This window comes from Lissotriton vulgaris, chromosome 8 (assembly GCF_964263255.1).
Source record: "Lissotriton vulgaris chromosome 8, aLisVul1.2, whole genome shotgun sequence".
Lineage (NCBI taxonomy): Eukaryota > Metazoa > Chordata > Amphibia > Caudata > Salamandridae > Lissotriton > Lissotriton vulgaris.
The window spans coordinates 1441162440-1441175888 of NC_141696.1; the positions used below are offsets into that span (position 1 = coordinate 1441162440).

Below are 13449 nucleotides of genomic sequence, written 5' to 3' on the forward strand. Positions count from 1 at the left end.
ACTCATGGGGGTCCCCCAAGGGTCTGCCCTATCTCCCATCCTATTCAACCTTTTCCTGGAACCTCTCGGTAAGTCAATAAACTCTATGAACATTCTCTTCCACATGTATGCGGACGACACGCAACTCTATTTGAAAATCTCTTCCTCGGATAACATCATCTCCCTCAACACTTGTCTAACATCTACTCAAAACTGGTTAACTGAGAACCATCTCCTGCTTTACACTTCCAAAACAGAATTCCTGATCATCTCCCCCCCCAAACCACATCCCCAAGATCGACCTATGGCTGAGTCACCTCACTGCTTTCAATTGCACGCCTCTCATCATTGACTCAGCAAAATCCCTCGGAGTCACCTTGGACAAGTTCCTGAATATGAAGAACCATATCAGTAATGTATGTAAGGGAGCAAACCATTTGTTGAGGTCACTCAGAATGATTAAACCTTTCCTTCCACTAAAGGATTTCAAGCAGGTAGTTCAAGCGCTTGGCTTGCCGAGGCTTGACTACTGCTGCGCTACTCTCAATGCAGTGGTGGCTGGTGACATTTGAAAGTAGTGAGGTGTAACATTATTGTCGTACTGCACAGCTGCGAGCGAGCTCGAGCAACCTACGGGGGGATTTGGGGGGGTTGTCCCCCAAGAACATTTTGAAAAAAGAGTGGACAAACTGTGCATTTTTAAGCAAATTTGAGGAACTTGGAAGGTTAATAAAGCAATTATTGCTGGGCCTAAACTGCCCTCACAGGCTTATCTACAAGTTCCTCATCTCAGCACCAGAGTACCGTGTGAGTAGCACAACTCCACTACAACAACAGGCTCTACCTCACCTGGTAAAGATATGATTTTTTCAGCTGCTTTAAAAAGTAGCAGCCAGGCTGATAAAGCTCCATTGATGCTCAGGTATTATCCTGCAAACCTGACAGCACAGTGTAACTCACACTCGCTAGTCAATGAAACATTTTGCACAATCCATAAATTAATGTATTCTGATCCACAGTCACACATGTTCCCAGCAGCATAAACACGTACCAACACCTCTCACCTGCACAGATATGATAAACGGATAACACAAACAGGCAGGCTAAGTTAACGTTGCAATGTCATTTAGTGTGGGCACTGCCATCGAGCTAATCCTACACCCCTTGCTGCCTTGATCACCCTGTGAATTTCTCTCCAGGACTCTACAATCACTGGAATGCCGCGGTGGCAAACGGCATAATGCGCAGGAAGAGTCTCTTCGACAAAGAGAGCAGCATACCATCAGCAGAAACAAACGAGGGGGCAATCATGCTGTATGTTTGTTTTTGTATAGCACAAACTCGACACTAAGGTATCGGTGCGCTTTACATGAGCCCCAGCTGCACTGCATTATTACAGAAGGGCACATTCATTGTTAGGCACAGTGAGATTTAAGTGATTTCAAATCACTTAAATCTCACCTTGCTGATTTCCCCGGAATCACAGGATGTTGAGCCTCTGTTATGTTCCCGCCGAGACTTGAACCCTTGAACCCCAGCCAGCTTCAAGGTTGGCCGGTGAGACAGCCCTTTGTGCACGGGAGTTATCCAGCTATTAGACCACTCAGTCCCGACAGAGAGAAATGAAATGGGTCCAATTACCACAGGCCATTTTATATCTGTCCACATAACACCAGTCAATTAATGGAGGAAACTAACCATTTTATTTCCATATTTAACCCTTTAAATCAGCATATTGGTCGTAACCACTTGAAAAGAAGAAGGAAACACAGGTATGGTGTGGAGCTCTTCTTTAATCTTCCCAATAGATCACTGTCTCTGCAGCAACTGCCATCTTCCACACCCCACATTCCAAACACGAATGCCCACAGATGCCACGAGCGGTGGACCACGCGGCACACATCTTAACACATCCCCTTCCCCACATTTCAAACAAAGAAATTCAATCTAACCACCCAACCCCACCCCAAAAAAAAAAAACAGAGGAGAGAAAAAAAAATGATCATTCAAGATGTAACAAAATCACGATACTTGGCAGGAACAGAAATAGTTCTAGAAGACCTCTGCTGAGGAACAATACAGTTATCAATTGTCCTCACACTCACACTGGGAGGAATTGGAGAATCCAGACTAAATATGTTCTTTACAAATTCCACTTTAGACTTGGGTACAATGGAAATACAAGACTTATTCCAAATCTTCCCATTATCAAGCACCACAACATGATCCTTCACCTCTTTGACTCTTACAGGAGGAGAAAATTTAGCATGACCTTTGCGTATGAGTATGGGTTTCTTGATTCTCACCCAATCACCTTGACATACCGGAGATGTTCTAATACTACTACGTGCATATTTTGCTTGGGCAGCAGCCCTAACATCAGCCACTCTTCCAATCTTACCAACATCAATCTCTTTCCTCAACATCCAATCCTTATTAAGTTTGGAACCTGCCACCCTACCCCTAAGCAAGGTGAATGGTGACACACCCGTACTGGAATGAGGAGTAACCCTCATAGCCCACAACATGTCTGAAAATACTTGCTTCCAATGTAACCCATTTATAGAAGCCAATTGTAAATGATCTTTAATAACACGATTCAGGCGCTCAACCAAACCATTGCTACATGGATGATATAAAGAGGTAAGTACATGTTTAATACCATGCTTCTTAAAATAATCCTCCATTTCAGCTGAAACCAACTGGGTACCATTGTCCGATACTAATTCCTCCGGGAACCCCTCTCTCAGAAAAACATCCGTGAAGAAATTAATCACTGTGGCAGAATTAATATCTTCAACAAATTTAACCTCTGGACATTTTGACATGTAGTCAATTAAGACTAAAGCATACTTGGGGGTACTACCCAAATCATAAAATGGACCTGCCACATCGAACACCAATTTGCACCAGGGTACCTCTTTAACAGAGATAGGATTCACAGCAGACGGACAAGTAACTTGAGTCTTGTCGCTCAAAACACAGGCTCCACAATCACGCACACAGTGTTCAATTGCCCAATCCACACCAGGCCACCAAAAATCTTCACACACTCCTCGTTTCATAGCACGGATACCCAAATGACCAACATGAGCTAAATCCAGAACAGTTTTACAAAGTGACTTGGGCACAACCAACAAACCCGCTCTGCGTAAAATACCATCCACCAAAGACAACTCATCACTAACCCTACTGAATGGAACCAACTCTACAGACAAATACTTTTCACAAGGCCATCCACTGGTTACAAAGTGAATCACTTTACACAAATCAACATCCTCAGAAATTGCACGTCTCCAATCAACCTCAGACAAAGAAGCGTCAGTCTCAGACACAGAACTAACAGCACACACCATCTCCAGCTGGTCATATTCTTGCTCTAAATCGTCGTGAGAAAGGGGTAGCCTCGACAGACAATCAGCTACACTGTTCTTTACCCCTGGTACATACTCTAAATGGTAATTGAACACAGCCAGTCTGTACTGCCACTTCGCTATGCGAGGTGTAGCTCTTCCACCACCCTTAGTTGTGAAGAGATCCACCAAAGGTTTGTGGTCAGTTTTGAGTATTATATGATTACCCCACAAAAAAATTCTAAAATATTGTACACCCCACCATAAGGCGAAAGCTTCCTTTTCAATAGTCGAATAGGTACTTTCAGCACCACGAAGAGTCCTGGAAGCAAAAGCTATTACCTCCTCTCTATTATCAGTTCTCCTTTGCATTAAAACCGCTCCCAGACCAACGTTACTGGCATCAGTAATGACGATGCATTGATCATTGAGATCAAATAACTTGAGTGGACGTGCCTGTACAATTACTTCTTTCAAAGAGCTAAAATCATTGGCACACTGCTCAGACCAATCATACCTTGCATTCTTCTTCAGCAAATTACGTAAACACACAGTTCTGTCAGAAAAATTTGGAACAAATTTTGATTAATACTCAACTAGTCCAAAAAAGGAACGTAATTGGTCTTTGTTCTGCGGTTCAGGTGCATTGCAAATGGCATCCAACAGTTTCATTTTTGGTTCCACACCCTTGGCTGAAATATGGTGACCTAAATAATCTACACCGTCCCTGAGAAAGCTGCACTTATCCTTCCTTAAAGTCAAGCCATAAGATTCTACAATATCCAAAACAGTCTTGACCCTCTCATTATGTTCAAGAACAGACCTCCCATGTATAAGAATATTGTCCTGAAAGAAGACGACCCCTGCGGTGTCTTTAAACAGGTTACCCATAAGACCCTGAAACACAGCAGAAGCCGACGCTAGTCCGAACGGCATCCTTAGATAACGAAAAGCCCCCTCAGGAGTCACAAATGACGTGAGATGTCTAGACTCTTTGAATAATTCAACTTGGTGGTACGCTGAAAATATGTCAAGAGTAGAGAAATACTTCGCCCCCTCCAGAGTAGACAACATCTCATTTATATTGGGCAAGGGCTGACGATCTATCCAAATGCAGGAGTTCAAGTCACGCAAATCCACACACATCCTAAGGGAATTATCGGGCTTGTGCGCCAAAACTATGGAAGATAACTATTCCGACCCCTCAATAGGCTCGATAACACCCAAGGCACACAATCTCTCAAGTTCACACTTCAACTCATTATGCATACTAAGAGGTACCTTGCGAACCTTGTCTTCAATCGGCTTAGCACCCTCTTTTAAAACAATACGATGTTGGAAACCCTTTAGTTTGCCCAGCCTATCACTAAAAACATCAGGATACTTCTGAACCCAATCACTTTCACCCAAAGCACACACAGAAGGCACATGCTCAGTATCCGAAAGAGAAGCATAATATTGCTTTGCCTCACCCCTAGATAAAACCATATTAGGATGATTAGGGTCAAGAATGATCCTAAGCTCCCCTTGTTCATGCCAACCCAATAAATTAGCACCATCCTCAACGACATAAATCATACATAATGTGCATTCTCCTTTGAAATCGAGCTTGGCTTTGAATTTGCCAAAAACTTCTACCCTTTTTCCCCCATAATCAAACATCTTTGATTGATGATGGTGCCAAAGAGATTTCACCCAGAACCACGAAGTCTCCAACATTATTTAAGGTGAAAGGAGACCCTGAATCAGCAAGAAATTTGGTGGGCTTATCATTAAGATTGATGTCACACATAGGAGATTTTCTCCTCTGGGATTCATCAAGGGATGCAATTACCACTATACCCTCAGCCTCCATGGGAGAAGCCGATAACATCAACAACTCATAACAGGTGTCATCATCATCACATTCCACATTATGCTCCTCTATATTCTTTACAGTATGTGCAGATCCTTTTTGTACAACAGAAGCCTTACACATACGCGCAAGATGACCCCTTTTTCCACATTTGAAGCAAGATTGATTAGCAGCAAAGCAAAATTTGAAATTGACCTACTGCCACATCGATAACATGACAAGCCTTGAGTATCATTCTTTGATTTAGAGACTGAAGGCCGGGAAACACTTGTGTTCGTAATCTTGGAAAACTTTGAAGGCTTTGGAGTGAGTACATTGATCTCCGTTACAGTAGAAGATGTACATGCAGGAGCAGTAACAGGTGTACTCATCTCTTTCATACAGAACTGTGAATGTTCAACAGATTTAGCCAGAGTCAAAGCAGTCTCCAAATCAGGATAATCAGACGACAAAAGCTTCTCTCCCACTTTCTTGTTACATGTGCGTTCAATCAACTGATCACGGATGATCTCATCTCTGAACTCTCTGTAGTTGCAGTTCACTGCTAAAATCCTCAAAGCTGCGACAAAGTCGTCGATTGACTCTCCAGGCATTTGTGCACGTTGCAAGAATTTATGACGTTCCAGAACAATGTTGCGCTTAGGATTAAACCTCATATCAAGCGTTCTTATTAACGAAGCATATTCATCAATGACCAATGAATCACCATCCTCACGTGAATTGTTGAGTATTCTCACTTCCTTCAGAGGCAGCGTTTCTAGAATGGATCTGCCTTCAACCCCCAGATTGTACACAAGAAGTGCTTTCTTCTTTTTTGAAGTGAATATATCACCATCAATTGCATCAATGTAAGACTCAAAAGTGGCTATCCATTGCTTCCAAATCATGGGAGGAGGACCAGGAGATTTTAAAAAGGGAGGTGGTGATGCTACTTTCTCCATTTGCGTGGGTGAGTTGCTGCCCCCAAGCGAATAAAATAAATAACAAGCTTAAGTGAATCACAACACCTTAAAATAATTTTAAAATGTCAAAAGTACCAGAAATTCCAAATGACAGTTTTCCCGTAGTGTGCAATGTAATACAGTCAGCCCTCAATTCAAGATGTTTTTAGAAAGAGAAAAAAAATGAGTTAAAATGTCTTTATTCCTTGAACTCCTTAAGACGTCTCTTCAGCGCGTATAAATAGAAATGCCCAAACACACCACGAAGAGTAAATGGTAATGACTTTATCCTTTAAATGATAAATCCACAAAAAACAGCTCTTCAGCGTGTGAATGTGTGTCCTGGAGCATTGATATCAGGGCTCAATGACAACAGAGAGTGACGTGGTACGCACGCTGACAAAACGCACGCACAGTGGCAGGCTCGTGCTCAAGCTCGCGCTGAAGGCTCGTCGAGACTCACACAGAAGGCGTTGGCACAGTAGGACAAAATTGCAAAGCACAGCACATGAGAGTAAATCCTAGCCAGAGGAACTTACTACTCAAAGACACAGACAGGGAAAGTCCATAAACGCGTCCGTCGTAAGTATTCTGCTTCAACAGCGCAGTTGCCTGGCCGTGAAGTAGAGATGATTTCAGGGCGTCCAGCAACACCAGTGAGAACAGGGACTACTGGGAGTCTTCGTCGTCGCCAATGAAAAGAAGAAGGAAACACAGGTATGGTGTGGAGCTCTTCTTTAATCTTCCCAATAGATCACTGTCTCGGCAGCAACTGCCATCTTCCACACCCCACATTCCAAACACGAATGCCCACAGATGCCACGAGCGGTGGACCACGCGGCACACATCTTAACACCACTCTCATAGCTCATTGCCCGCTGCCAGTGATAGATAAAAAACATAAACCCACTGTGACCTGCCTCCCCAACATCAGTGCTCTGCTCATACTTTGTAACCCTCACAAGCATCTCACCCATGACAGTTCTACCACTCCCCGCCCTCCGTGCCCCTCATGTACATTATTATTGAAGTGCAGTATGGCGTCTACAAAGAACTCAGCACTGTGGAGCAGACTTTCAATTTACACCTCCTGGGGAACACATGCACCTTAGTTAAAAATGGGCCTTTCTATATGGCCTTTGTGGACCTGTCACCTGCTTTTATTTGTATAAACAGATCAATCTTGTGGGGTCTTCTGGAAGATATGGGTTTGGATAAGCCACTTATTGATTTCCAACGACAACTTCATGGCAATATTAAGACCCCATCAAGTGTGTGACCAGGGCAATGTATGGGTATGCATATAGGGCATTTCTAAGGTGGATGTGTTTCAGCAAGTCGAAAATAGGTGGCTCAAAAGGATGCTTACAGTTCCCTCCCCTGCTCGAATTATATTTGTCATGCTGAATTAGGTGTCCCAAAATAATGCAGCCCCTTGTGGAGAGCAGTAGAGAGCAGTATGGACTAAATAAGCTGCTTCAATGAACAGGGGACTGTCTGGCCCTGGAAGATGCATTGTTAATTCCTTGGCTGAACTATATTAAGAAATCATTTGAGAATATTAGGATGATTACTTTCTTTGAGGATCCATATTCTATGAAAACAATAACTAAAAGGGATCTCTCCTCTATGATCTTGAAGGTGAGACTTTAAGAGTGGGATGCTAGGGAACTAACTAACATGTCTGTGGTAGCACACGATCCCCTGATAAAAGAACCGTGAGTGCAGCCTTATCCTAATATGGTACAGAATGTGCAACATAGGTTCCTATTAACAAGATTTCGGGTGAACACTATACACTATTTATATGCTTATAATGAGGTTAAATCTCCTAGTAGTCAACTGCCCCCCTCTCCATGTGTTAGTTTTTCGGACCAATCCATGCTTCATTTAACCTGTTATGGGATTTTTAAGAAGTTCCACGGAAAAGATGTAATATACTGTTGATAAAATGACTTAATTTTGTACAATGTAGGCCGGCTCTAATGTATACTCACCAACGTAATGGTTGTTACATGTGTTACACGACAGTGAATTTATTTTTATACATGTGAAGAAATTAGAAATAGGAGCATTGTGTCTTAGAGAGGGATCCTTTTACTGATTTTTAATGTTTTTATTGAAATATATTTAATTGCCATAGTGGGATTCTAGGGTATGATGGGAGTTTTATGTTGGGTGTTGTGTGAATTCAGGTATAATAAGTGTGCAGGTGTTTTTATAATTATAACACACATTGTGTGAGGGACGTTGTACAGGAGTGCTTCTGTGGGCAGGGAACCAGGAGTATTGTATGTAAGTGCAATGCTCATCTTAATGTTTTATGTAATATGGTATAATGTTTATTGACTTTTATGGCTAAGGTAGCCGAATCAAGTATTAGACTGACTGACATGCGTGTGTGTGCATTACGGTCCAACCAAGTAAATCTGTTTTAAAAGGCATGAGGAACAACATAACATGAGGATTTTGTATAGGGAACAACTGATTGCAGCGTGATACTACCACATAAAATAACCACGGTTTTCATCTACCCCTTTTGCTAAGCTACGCACCACACCTTTTTTGCTGTTGTTTCTGCTCTACATATAACGTTTTTTAGGGCTGGCTAAACAGCACAGCACAGATGTCTACTAAACCTATTGAGAACATTTAATTAAATTATAGACACAGTGGGCTTTGGCTCTGCCCAGAGGAGTTTTTTGCTCTCGCCTCATCCTATTGGCTGTTTGGTGTATCATTCAGCCTCCTATCGCCTGCTTGTTTTGCAATGGGTGAAGGACTATTTTACATTGCAAACCAACTCCATGGCTCTGAATATGAGCCAGGCAGAGTGAAATTACTGCATCATTTTATTCGTTATTTTCACTCTATCCGATTAGAAGTGTTTCAACATGTGGTTTAAACTTATGCAGAGTTAATGATCGGTAAAATTGCATGTGATGTATTCGCAGGTGGTAACACACCCAGAATTACCAGTAGGTACCATTTGCATGTGGAAACAAAGAAAGAAATCGTAGTTATTAACAACATTTTTCCCCCCATGACTAGGGCAGATGCAAATCGTTTTGAAATACTACAAATATTTTGGAAAGCATATTTGCTGTCCACATTTAACCAAAAGTTAATAATATCAGAAGTACACATTGAAAGTGTTTCTTTTTTGTACAAGCATTTAGATTAGTGAAGCATTACACACAGATGATGCAACTTAACCACAGCTCTAAAAAAGGACCCTATACTCATAGTTTCTCACACTTTTTACTTTCCTGTAGACCATGGAGCAAGAGTGCATTTCACAGAATTTAGCCCTGCTTGAGGTACAACTCTGCGTTTGACAAAGTCCTCATCCTGCCACAGGAGAAGGAGGGGGCACAGCACCAAAGAGGCAGGGCACACAGAAGGTGCAGGAGAGGGCATAGAAAACCTTACCTTTTAAACATGTCAACCTCATATTTTCAAGAAAAATAGGTTAGTCATGGACACCATTAACCACCTTCTTTCTATCCATAGGGGAAGCATTGGCACCAAATATTGCCATTAGGATATCTGTACACCCTACCCCCAGAAAACTACTGGCTGCATTAATTTGTTTGCAGCAGGAAGAAACCACAGCAACAGTTGCCCATTTTTATGGAATTTCCGAACTAACTTTTGTAACTCAGACAGGTGATGGGTACACTGCTCACATTAGTGTCATAACACACCATTTTCCATGCAGACCCCCACACAGTCAATGCTACTAAAGTAACATTGTTTTCCACTGGGGTTTTCCAAATGTTTTGAGGGCAATAGATTTCACATACATAAGCCTAATACAACTAACGACAGCTGAACAAATACACCAAAACAAGAATCAACAACCTACCATAAATGTACAAATGGTGTGTGATGCAATTTAGGCTTTTTTTACATTGCACTATTTCTTGGAACAGCCCACGGCTCCATGATCCTTCGGAAAAGCTGGCTTCCGTACACCGCAGAAACATACAACCGAAGAAGGACATGGCTACTAGGTGGGAATATATTTATGTACCTATTTATTCAATCATACTTCCCTTTCAACACCCATGTCTGTAATCAAACACACACCAGTAAAGTGATCAATGGTATCCGGCCTTTGTGTTTAGAATTGTGTTAAGTAACAAATCAACAAATTAATATAAGAAACGCAAAAGTAATGCATGGTAAGTCTGCTAGTAATATACCAGAAATCATCGTAAGAATACATTTAGCTTAGAGTTATCATCTACCCTAAACATAGGCTACAAATCCTTCAGATAACTCTGTATGCACCCTCAGTCCACGACTCATGACGCCACTCCATAATACTTCCACACAAGCAGTACAAATATATATATAGTGAAGCACACAGCCACACTCACAACACAATCCAATGTGCATTTGGACCACCAGGACATGCTGCAGATGCGGGCATAGATTGGGTGCTGGCCCGGCTTAGCCACGAAAAAAGGTGTGCAAAATTGCTCTTGTAAGTTGCACGCTCCACTACATTTCTATCACATGACCTGTGCTTGTGCTCATGGAAGATGGTATATTGAGATGAAGAGCCAGGATGGAGATTGACACCCACATGTAGGAGGACAACAGCCATAGTCTGCCAATACAATCGGAGTCAGAGACTACCTCATAAACAATGATTTTTGCTTTAGTACTTACAATATTTTTTTTCCTTAAGAGCACCTTTACACGATGACTGTGTTCAAAGATTGTAATGCTTACAACTATATAAGGAGTTCACCCTTTAAAGGCTACGCTATAAAGAAAACACAAACCTTAAAGTTACTGTAGCTAATGGCACACAATGTAGGCCACTCATCAGTAAAACAACCAAACGTGCCCAATTCTTTAATCCAACACCAACACTCAAAAATATATGAAATACAAATAAACAGCTGTCAAGTAAAGTACATCAGAATAGAGAAGTTACACTAATGCAAAATTCACTTTTAAGGATCCCTTTTTCTGGCAGGTGAATCGGACATTACTATTAATTGAGCGGTATGGAAGTGTCTCCTACAAGGCTGTCTAAGAGAGACCTGTTGAGAAGAGGTACTGGATACTTAAGGGGGTGGGGGAATGACTGCTGGCAAAACCACGCCCTGAGGCAGGTACCTGTGTAAATGGTCCATTGGTGAATACGTGTGCTCCTCCAGTGAATGCAGCCTGGACATGTCGTTAAACAGCTAGTCTAGTGAAATGGTGTGCGGCATGCTTCACATAGCCTTTGTTGGTCCCTTTTGCGCTGCATGATCAAAGAAAGGTTGGCATTGGGCCTAGCTTAAGCCATGTGGCATTTGAATGCGATAATGTGTTTTAGAGCGATGCTGGTACAGGCTGCATCTCTTCCTCTGTAGAGGCGCTCCACTTTACACCCCTTTCATGTGGCAGCAACATAACCTCACCTTCCTCCTCCTATTGCCCTTCCTTCATGGGCGCAGCTCTTACCCTTTGAGGAATGGGTGCTGACAAAACTGGTTTAGTAATTGAGACAGCAGGCAATTGATGTCTCTTTTGGAGTATGGGCAGTAGGGAGGACGCTTCCTGGCAGGGTGTCAACTCACCATTTCAGACTGAGAACTGCTAACCACAGTGCTTGAGGTAAGAGTGGCAAACATAGTCAGTGTATTGATTGACACTGTGCTAGGGAAACAATAGTGGCACTGGATTGTGCGATTACTTTCTCTTTCAATGTTTTGCAAGTGGATATTAGTGCACAATGAGTTCTGTTTTGAATATTCTTCTGTGTTACCTGCAATGATAAGCGAAATTCCTTTTTCAACATTTTGTCAAGGCCAAGGCCCATCTCAGGACATACAACTACTATTTTACTTCCACCTCGGACACAGCACATTTTATTTTACTTTCAATGACATCTCGGTATATCTATTTTAAAGGCATGTGAACATCACTCATACAATTAACATTTTGTGCCTGCCAGGTAGGTCATTGTGCCATACTGATGCATTGACGTATATGGTATTGTGGTGTATCACACTCACCAGTCCCTCTTCTCCTCCTTCCTCAACTCCTCCAATGCAGGTCACATTGATAATAGTCACAACCTACTTCTCCCACAGAAGGAGTTAACTTTAGTTCTGGTGCAGGTCCTCCCACAATGGTCATACGCTCATGTCTGTGCTCAGATCGCAGTTCTCTAACAAGACATGTGAAGTTCTGGAATTGTTTTTTCACATTCTTTCACTGTCCGGGGAGGTGCAGACACAGCATCGACCTTCTGTGTTATTAGTTACCAGGTTTTAGTTCTAGGTGTGAATTTGGTCTTGAACATTAAAAGTACCATCAGGTGTGCTTCTTCGTTCACTACTTCAGGCTCACTGGGGGCCTCATTTATGAGGTTTTACCTTAAGGCAGCGCCTCAGGCCTTCCTGCTGCACTGAATTACGGTAAAAGAAAAGGGCAGGAATGAGCTGTATCTATCATGCATTGTGGGGATGATTATTTCTGTGCAGGAAGGTAAACCATCCGAGAAAGTCTTAAAATTAGGATTTTTCTCAGTTTAGGAGTCCTAAAGTTAGGAGTCCTAACTTTACTACTACTAAACTGAGAAAAATCCTAATTTTAAGACTTTAGGTATTCACAGAAGTCATTTAGGAGTCCTAAAGTTAGGAGTCCTAACTTTACTACTCCTAAACTGAGAAAAGTCCTAACTTTTAAGACTTTCGGTATTCACAGAAGGCATTTAGGAGTCCTAAAGTTAGGACTCCTAACTTCTGTGAATACCAAAATGAGTAAGTGCCTTCTGTGAATACGAAAATGGTAGTAAGTTTAGGATTTTGTCTTAAGTTAGTTCTGTGAATCGGGCCCCTTGTTCTTTTTTTTAAATTTGGTTTCTGCTCTCTCCTTCAGTGTTCTATTCCATTATTCCACACTTGAGCAGTCCTTCCCTGTTTATTTACGGTGCGTTTTTTCAAAGTTTTGGGCACTCTCCGTGCCATTAGTGGGCATCTATCTTGAAACTTTTTTTTCCATTCATGGTAGCTGGCTGTAAGTGCACATGCACATGCAGCAGGCACCTGTGAATCAGAAATGTCTTATTGTAAAAAACACATTTAAAGATGGCCACCGCAGATGCACACTCCTCTACAATGACCATCTTAGATAGGGTTAGTTAAAACAAGTCAAATTCAGTCCATTTTTTGTTGGTAAAAATGTTGCAGATGCATTTATAGATGGCTACAGTAGATATGTGCTCTTATATAGTTGCCTCCTTTGAATTCCATTTGTATTGTTTTAACAAACCCAGTTGTAAGATGACCACTACAAATGTGTGCACATT

General features: G+C 41.9%; 1 long non-coding RNA gene across 1 annotated transcript in view; it reads right to left on the reverse strand.

Moving 5' to 3' along the window:
* LOC147698905 (uncharacterized) overlaps window positions 1-13449 on the reverse strand; it is a 1339289-nt gene that overhangs the window by 577302 nt on the left and 748538 nt on the right. The gene's annotated exons all lie outside the window — the stretch shown is intronic.